The sequence below is a fragment of the Onychomys torridus genome, chromosome 4, assembly GCF_903995425.1.
Source record: "Onychomys torridus chromosome 4, mOncTor1.1, whole genome shotgun sequence".
Lineage (NCBI taxonomy): Eukaryota > Metazoa > Chordata > Mammalia > Rodentia > Cricetidae > Onychomys > Onychomys torridus.
This window is the reverse complement of record NC_050446.1, coordinates 84,859,282-84,868,697: the sequence shown is the minus strand read 5'-3', so window position 1 is coordinate 84,868,697 and position 9,416 is coordinate 84,859,282. Positions and strand designations below refer to the sequence as shown.

General features: G+C 37.5%; 1 protein-coding gene across 2 annotated transcripts in view; it reads left to right on the top strand.

Annotated features, from left to right (window-relative positions):
• Window positions 1-7,003: 7,003 nt before the first annotated feature.
• The window catches only part of Bbox1 (gamma-butyrobetaine hydroxylase 1), a 48,163-nt gene continuing 45,750 nt past the window's right edge, over window positions 7,004-9,416 (top strand). For both annotated transcript variants that reach the window (XM_036186466.1, XM_036186465.1), the window contains exon 1: window positions 7,004-7,364. The gene's annotated coding sequence lies outside the window, so the exon portion shown is untranslated. The remainder of the gene's footprint in view (window positions 7,365-9,416) is intronic.

Below are 9,416 nucleotides of genomic sequence, written 5' to 3'. Positions count from 1 at the left end.
TCCTATTTTGGTGAGTCCTAAATAGTACCTAATTCACTTCTACCCTGTCTTGTATTACCAACAGAAAACTATCTTATGATATCTTTCAAATTTATACACTTTACACTTATTAGTGAGTTTCTTTTCTGAATTTCTTAACAAGGAAAACTATAACTATAACTCTCTAATCTTCAACTCCCTCAGAGACCTGAGAAAGAAATACTATTACCAGTAAAACAAGAAGTGCAAAAAGCAACTTCCAAAAAAATGTGAGTTATGACAGAAACAGCCAGCTACCTGGACAGTCACCTGAGGTTTCTCCGCAATGTTGGGGCATTCATTTGTTTTCTTGATGACAGCCATTGGAACCAGGATGCCATGGAATCTCAATGTAGTTTCAATTTTAATTTTTCTGATGCCTATAGTTACTGAATATTTTTCATATGTCTATTGTATACTTGTATTTCTTCTTTTCAAAACTGATCAGTTCACTTATTCATTTACTGATCTGATTATTCAGGTTTTCTGTGTATATCTTTTGAGCTTTCTATGTATTTAAGAGCTCATTAAGAAGTAAATCTAACTAGCAGTTGTCATTCTGATTTTTGAAAGCAACTTCACCAATGGAGAAGCCAAGCAATAATAGAGCTTTCTCAGGGTGAGAAAGGTCAAAATTTACCAAGAGAAAGTCATCAAGCTGACGAATAGAAGGACTTGTTCAGTAACCTTTCCTGGGTGAATTTACCACAATCAGGTACTGTCTATGTGAAGAATAGAACACGTCAGTCTCCAGGAGTTGATGACATTTACTGGGACTACCTTACAATATCTAATTTGAAGTATGTAAAATAGATGGCAGTTTATTCAATTGTGATGAGAATTCTAATGCACAAATGTCAAGTACTCACTATAAGCTGGTAAGTTCATTCTTTTCTCTAAGAAAAAAATCCATAGAAGTCATTCTAAAAATTGGTTCAGTATGGCTAAACCCATAAAAATCCATACTGCCACATTCTTGCAATAGTGCAGGAGAAATTCTGTCATTCCTCTCAACTTCTTTTTTGTCAGTGTTTTTTCATATCCCAACTGGGCCTTCCCTTAAATATATTAATATTCTATGACGACATGGTTCTGACTAATTGAGTCAGGTAACCATGTAGTCTCTAGGACAGGAAGAAACTATTTGACTACTCAGTCACTATTTCAGAATGTGTTTTCTAAAATTAATTTATCTAATCAAATTATTGATATTTATTTTAAAATAATATATTTTCATTAATTTTTGAGAAAAATTAATACGAGGTGTATTAATTATATTCAACCACCCAACTCCTCCTAAATCCACCTTCTCCTCCCTAGCACCCCCTATTTTATTTTAAGTAGCAGGGAGCTCATCAACCTTAGTTATCCTGCAGGTTCCTGAGGCTTCCTATGAAGGGAATGAGGTTTATATGAGCAATGCCCTCACTGTGGTAAGCTCCTTATCTACTTCAGTATTATAGTTATCACCACACCCAAAGCTATTCTAACTAATATTTTAAAAATTAGAAATGTCCAGGCGGTGGTGGCACACACCTTTAATCCCAGCACTCGGGAGGCAGAGCCAGGCAGATCTCTGTGAGTTCAAGGCCAGCCTGGGCTACCAAGTGAGTTCCAGGAAAGAAACCAAAAAACAAAAACAAAAACAAAAATTAGAAATGTCTACATTGTCCTCTGATGACATCTGGTTTTATGCTATCTTGAAAGTGTTTCATATTCATCATTTATAAGATCAGATCATTTAATCAGAAAGTGTATTAAGTTTTTCCAAGTCACAAGTTGTATTTAAGAACATACTGAAGATTTTCCCCTGACATTTCTTCAAAATGATGTTCATATTTATAAATCTGTCTTTCCATTCAGTCAGCTATCCAAATGACTTTTCAATACATTTACTTTCTCATTATAGGTTTTCCTCTTTTGAAGCTCTTTTGGAGAAATGACCAGTTTTTGCTAGCAATGTAAGACTCAAAGCCATGATCTTTGCCATGTGTATAAGCCATCTTCCCCAGTGCATCAACTAAAATATCAAGGATGAAGAAGCTGTTCATATAGGATATAAAAGGAGTAATGAAACATACAGTTCAGGAGGAAAAACATCTTCCTGAGAGTTAGATATCTGCCACTTTAAACTATTTTAAACTGAGAAAATAGTAATGCTTAGATGAAGTGTATAAATCACCAACCAATGGGATATGTTCATGAGATGCAGAAATTACATATAGAAATTGCTGCTCACCAAAGAATTTTCATGTAATTAGACAAATAGCCTAGAGGACTACTGAATCTTTTGTGCATCCTTGTTCTGTACATGTTCATATTCAAAACTCAAAACATTCCTCACCTAGGACAACATATGGAATAACTACATCTCAAAATTTAATCCAGAACCATTTTTCTGTTACTGTCCCAGGATACAAAATACAGCTGAGAACAAAGTCAGAGCATAAAAACAAACTTTCCTTCTCTGGACTCAGATAACAGACATGCAGACAAATGGAATTTTACCAAACCATCTAAAATGAGTAACATGGTGTGAGTGCCGTTCCCCTGGGGACTTCATGAAAATGAGATGTCTACCACTAGGGTTCTCTAAGAAAATCCCTGATTTAAAGGCAAATGCAGAAAATTGCAGACATCTAAGAAAAGCCTAAAATGAAAAACTTGAGTTTTTCCCAAAGATAATAATAAAAAAATTAAAATTTATTGAATACCTATGATTCATTCTTTCAACAACATTTATTGGTTGTAAATAAAGTGCCAAGAATTGTGTTCAGTGCTTTCACATGAACTGTCTCCTTTAGTCAAACATGATGTGAAGCACAGATTAATTTGTAGTCTGGTGATGTGCCTAGAGTCACAGGATTAACAGAGCCTTTTATACAAGAGGCATTTAAGAGTGTGCTGTGTGCTGGGACTTTTATATACACTAGGGTAGACCATAAGAATTTCAGGGTGGGAGTAATAATTAAGGTCATTATACCAAATGTACCAAAAGGACAAAAGCTTAGAATTATAAGCATTAATGTTCTGGAGTCAATTCTCATATACTTGAGAAAGCTGATTTTATGTCAAGCTTCCCAAATTCCCATTTAGTAACATTTCATTAATAGACTGAAATAGGTCAGCCTAACTTCATTTTGACCTTTGACCACAATCAACGCAAACACTACCTTGGAGTGAACATTTGCTTTTATGTTTATTTGCTTTCCAAGAGACTTTAGTTAAGCATTTACTAGCATGGCATTGCTTATAAATTCTGACTATTGAGTTATTTCCATTATCTAAACTTGAAAAAGTACCTTCACTATAACCAAGAAGGCAAAGTTTAAATTTATTCCCAGATTCTTTTTTGTTCCAGGCCAAAAGTTGGCAGAGTGGAGTGGGGAAGAAGCAGTTTGTTAGATCCCAATCCCCAGACTGCAGGCTGGAAGCCTAGATTCTTCTCCTCATATCCCAATTTTCATTATGCACTAAGAAGTTCAGGTAAGCCCATATGTATGTTCTGGTATATTCCTCTAATCTCACTGATCTATATACCACATAAATCTAGAGGTGCCCTTGACCATCCACTTAGACACATCTAGAGACGTGCAGCACAACTTCAGTGAACAGGAAGAAGGGGATGGATACACTCAGACCTGAGAAGCAGACCCACATCTTTAGATACCTAATACATCTTGTTCTGGGTTCCACAACATTACCTAGAGTAGAAGGATGGTATAGACTCTGGCTAGGTCCTTTGGTCCATGGTATGATGGAGGCCTGCTAAAGCACAAGGCCTAGGGTACTGGTCCCTAGTGCCTGATCCTTATAAGATTCATGCCAAATGCAGAACTTCCCAGGTCTGTATGGAAGTCCTGGTCCACTGAGAGATGATATAAACAAACCTCTTTACATATAAACAAATATTATTTTAAACATCAAATTGTCTGTGTTAAGCATAATATTAATAATTTCCATTTAACAGCAGCTTTCTGGGCTTTTTTTCTCACTAAATTGTTGATGTTGAAATGACTACAATTTCAGAACCTGCTCATTAGTTTTAATTCACAAAAAAATTCTAATAGGTATTGATCACAAAGTAAATGTTATTGGAAAGACTCGAGGATGCTTACCATGTGGGCCTCCCACTGTTCAAGCAGAATCCTGTGGTGAATTCTGGACTGGACTTCCTCTTTACTAATGTCACCGTGGCTATGGAGAGCATCAACGTATTTCCTGGTAGAAGCTTGTGGACAACATGGCAACAGTGCTGCTCTGATGCCAATGGCAGCATTCATGTGTTTTGTTCCTCCTTTAGATCATGAGCCATTGTGCTCATTTCCTCCTAAAATCCACAGCACGCACAGCAGGAGACGAACTAAAAGGCACGTATGAAATCAAACTAAAGGCTTGAAAGAGTTAATGCAGAAAGAACCAAGCCCTTAGAAAGTATATTTTTTAATCCCAAGAAGTACTACATCACTTATTTTAGTTAAGGTATTTGATAAACAAAGAGTCCCTGGGAAGAGAGAGTCTCAGCTGAATAACTGTTTTGATAGAATTGGCCTGTTACTTTGTGTCCCTGTTAACTTTCTGTCAATTTCACTCAAGCTAGTCATCCAGAAAGAGAACTCTCAACTGAGAAAATGCTCCCATCAGATCTGTCTCTAGGCAAAGTCTTAATTTTCTTGATTAATGGTTCATATGGGAATATCTAGCCCACAGTGGGAGCTGCCACCTCTAGGAAGGTTGCCCTGGGTTTTATAAGAAAACAGGCTGAACAAGCCATGAAAGCAAGCCAGTAAGAAGTGTTCCTCAGTGATGTCTGTTTTAGCAGGTGTCTTCCCTGCTTGAGTTCCTGCTTTGGTTTCTTTTGGTGACTGACTGTTGTTACCTGTAAGTGTAAGGTGAAATAAACCCTTTCTTTCCCAAGTTGCTTTTGGTTAGTATTTTACTATAGCAATAGAAAGCACACTAGAAAACCATGCCATTGAGAGATTATCCTGATTGACAAGGGATGTGCAAAGGCCAGGCAACCATGGGGTGGTTCCATCCCAAGGTAGGTGGGCCTGGGCTGTAGAAGAAAGTTAGCTGAGCATGAGCCACAGAATGAACCAGCAGGCAGCACTCCTCCACGCTTTCTGCTTGAGTTCCTGCCCTCACTTCCCTCAATGATGAATTTTTCCTTAAGTGTATGTCGAAATAAACCAAGTTGCTTGTGGTCATGGCATTTATCTCAACAGCAAAAGGAGAACTAGATCAATATATATATATCTAATTAAGGGTTAATGTGCAAAATATATATGACCTCAACTCAATAGCAAGTAAACAAATACTCTGATTAAATATAGAGAGAAAAGACTTAAATAGAATTTCATCAAAAGGAGACATACAAATGGGCACTAGGCAGGTGAACATTGCTTCAAAAATGCCCAGTAATTAAAGATGTAAAAATTAAGCCACAGATGACATCATTTCATGTTGTTAGAGGTGTTTGTCCAGAAGATTTAAAACTAAGTGTTTGAAAAGACGTGGGTAAAAGGGGTCTGTTGGACATTTTTAGGAGGCAGGGTGTGAATAAGTTCAACTATTAACGTAAACAGGATACAGGTGATTTAAAAATTAGACAAAGAGCTGCTACATGACTCAGCAACAGTACCACTGGGTGTATAGCCAACTGATATGAAATCATTAAGTCCAAGGGTTACTTTAAGAGAACCCTTCCAGGGAAGAGTGATGTTTCATTTGCCTGCTTATTTTACTTATTTGCCTATCTACTGATAGAAGTTAATTCTTTAAGTTTTTAGGTTTTGATTTTTTTTTTCCATTTTTGTTTTTCAAGACAGAGTTTCTTTGTGCAGCCATGGCTGTCCTGGATCTCACTAGGAAGACCAGGGTGGTCTCCAAATCATAGAGATCTGCCTGCCTCTGCCTCCCAAGTGCTGGGATTAAAGGTGTATGCCACCACCACCTTGTCTTCTTTATTTAAAAATTTTAAGCTTTACCTATTAATAAATCTGTTGTTTCTTTTATTTACTCATAATGTTAGAAGCCATGGTCATGTGACTTAATATTTTTCAACAACTTTTTAATATATAGGTATTTTTAATACCATATTTTTAAAATTGTTTATGCTTTGAGATTGTAATTACATCATTTCCTCCCTCTAACCATTCCTATATACCCTGTCTTGCTCCTTTTCAAATTTCTTGGCCTCTTTTAGTATTAACAACTTTTTTTTAAGCTGGAGCTGAGTTTACTTAATTTATGCCACTAATAGTCACTACAGCACAAGAGATGAAGTAAAAGTCTCTTATGTCTCTTTCATTTGTGTCTTGAATTATTAAGGCATAATTAATTGATTCTGGCATCTCTATAACTTCTGCTCCCATGGGGTTTTCAATGCTAACAGCATTTAGAATTGCACCCACATCTACACCCTCCTTCTGTGGGTGAAAACGGAACCCAGGGCACTGGGCATCAATAACTTAACTTGCAGACGGAAGTCAAACAGAGGAGGTGAGACAAGGACACGGTTGATATTTTACTGTGAAATCGGCTGACAAAGCATCACTGGTGGTTGTGGGGGACATTACCATACTAGAGGTCACCTGGGAGCTAGGCAGCATGACTTCCCTCTTTGATTAAGGCTTTTGTTTATTTTTATATCAGTCTCTCATCACTGTGTCCTTGAGACAAGAAGCAACAAGTTGCAAGCTGGGACGAATTGTACCTTCTTGGGAAGCCTGACATTGGCGGGAGGAGGCCAGAGGACTGCTGATCACTTTCTAGATTTTAGTTACCACTCAAAGATTCTGTTTCAACATAATGACTACAGTGTAAGGAACTGGGTCTTGGGAACTGTCCAACAAATCCTCCGCGTACTAGGCCCTCCCTCAAGTAAAATGTTTGTCAGCCAAGTTCTGAATCCCTGGCATATGGCCCACCCTGGATTTTCCCTTTTGTTGCCCTAAGGGCTCTGTGTTGTGAGTCAAATCACTGGGCAACCAAGTATCTTCAGAAGAGCCCGAGGCTCTCTAGCTGCTACTGTTTACTCCAGACAAAACTGGACAAAGAGAGAGTATCTAGCAAAAGGAGGCCAATCCCAGCCTTCAGAGCAGACCTGTACAAAGATCTCTCTTAAAAACATTTCTGTTGGAATAGTCAATGACCAAGTACACGCTACTGCGCCTGTGCTCAGGTGAGAGCCGACAGCTCCTCCCTGCTAAATGCATAGGCTTCTTCTCCAAGGGAGTTTTGCAATAGAAGAGCTGTCACTGTGAACAGGTGGAAACGAAGTAAAAGCGCCTGTTGGCTTGTTCCTGTTTCTACAGCTGGCTCAGACACAGGAGAAAAGACAGGTGAGAAATGCTTCTCTTTCTCTGTTGATTCAGAACTGGGGCAAAGCTTTGCTTGAGCTATGGGGAATTTATGGTTTCTGGAGACCTGTTAGAGTACTTTCTCTTGCTAACTGCTTTCCCTGTGGACGATGAAAGCTCTTTGTTTTAGTGTTGCTGTTGTATTTGTTGTTGTTGTTAAATGTTCAATCGAGGAAGTGACTGCACCTTCATATCAAGCTAGCATTCCTCTTTGGCCAACCTCAGCTGTGTCTGGGGGCAGGGTCAAAGCAGAGCAGCAAGGCGTACAGTGGCTTCCAAGGAAAGCACATCAACATAGTGGAAACTGGAGGCAGATATGTCTGGAGCAAGAAGGTTTCTGTCCCAAAGGATATCTAGGACCTAAGCTGGTTTCCTTTATTTGATATGTTCTATATGTTTTGGTATCCAGAGAATATTTGATAACAGAGATGAATTGGACTCAACTCTGATGATTGACTAGCCCCTAGATTAAACTCTGTGGACAGGGGGAAAAAGAACATCTACATCAAACTCCAGGAACATGTCATTCACAGCCGTGGGCTGCAGTAGGATGAACCATCAGGCACATGGAATAGGCTAGATTTCTGGAATGTAGTGGATCTGATTGCTTCTTGGCAGCTAGTCTTTTCCAATTATATTTGGCTTAGTCTGATTGTCAAATTACTTTGCAATCCCCAAACTGATCTAGGATGTCTGTAGAGAGGACAGAGACAACGCTGTCTACAAAGCTGATTGCCTGTGATGGAAGAAAAGCTCTAATGAAATTTTTTGAAATGTTCTTTGAATAATCCACAATCCAGGCAAAGGAAGGCGATGCATACTATTCCTTGGACCTTTGTGGAACCAAAAGAGCCAAAAGGAGCACACTTTTTTAAAATGCTGGTCAATTAAGGCCAGCCTGCAGTTTTACTTTGTTCCCTGAATGCAGCTCAAGAAAAAACATTGTATGTGATTTGAATAGATTTAAAACATAAGATTTTTCATAATCAATGTGTGATGTAGTTTGAAGAACTTAGAAATTTTTTTTGTATTCTCATTACATCAGTAAACAAGAGGCTTCATAATTTCAGTTCTCATTGACTTGTGGTAACTCCACTATGGTGAAGATAACATTTCCTTTTTACCAAGTATGAAGGAAGTTTTTGAATGAAATTTGGAATTTTCAACAAGATAGCAAGCAAACCAGTGAACTTCTTCAAGAGCACCAAGTGGTTTTTTCCCCTATGGTTCCATAGAATTCATTATTTGTATGTGAATATAGTCAGCAATGATCATGTGCCTCAGCTACTTTATTCAAGCAAGTTAAAATTAAAAATAAATTTTGACAAATTTAAAGCCCTTAAGTTAAAAGTCTGTAGGTAACAGATATCATGAGTTAGAGAGAGTATATACTCCAATGTTATTAAGCTTTAATATTATTTAGGCATCATGAGCACAACCCAGTCAGTAGTAACTTTTCCACATGCAAACTGCTTGATTTAAAGATTGACCTATAAATGAATAATATTTTTTAAGTCTCAGTGATATAAAGTTTAGAAAAAAACAAAAACTGTAAAACCTCTTTTTCTACCCTTTTCTACAAATATAAAACAAAAATAAAATGTCAAATGGTGAGGTTGGCTAAGCAATGAACTTGAGAATGAGTCACTGCTTTAATAGTATCGTGTTAATAAACTGAAATTATTCCCTGGAAGATGATACAAACATTAATTTTCCATGATGCAATAGTATGTCAAAATTACCCTGAGAATGAACAGATGGAAATTCACAGACATTGACAGTTGATGTGTTCATGATGTTCTTGTCTGATGCTACTAAAATATTCTGTGGAGTTAGTGGTCACAGTAGTACCCTGCAGTTCTAATTTTATATATGGTTACTATGACATCCCTGTATCATACTGTCAAACATCTTTAGAGACAATTCCTTAAATTAGGTATTTGATTTCTGTATTCTATTTTTTCAGAATAGACATTTTTCACCTAGTGAGTATACATCAGAGTAATGAACACAGGTTTGAGGTAATCTTACCTA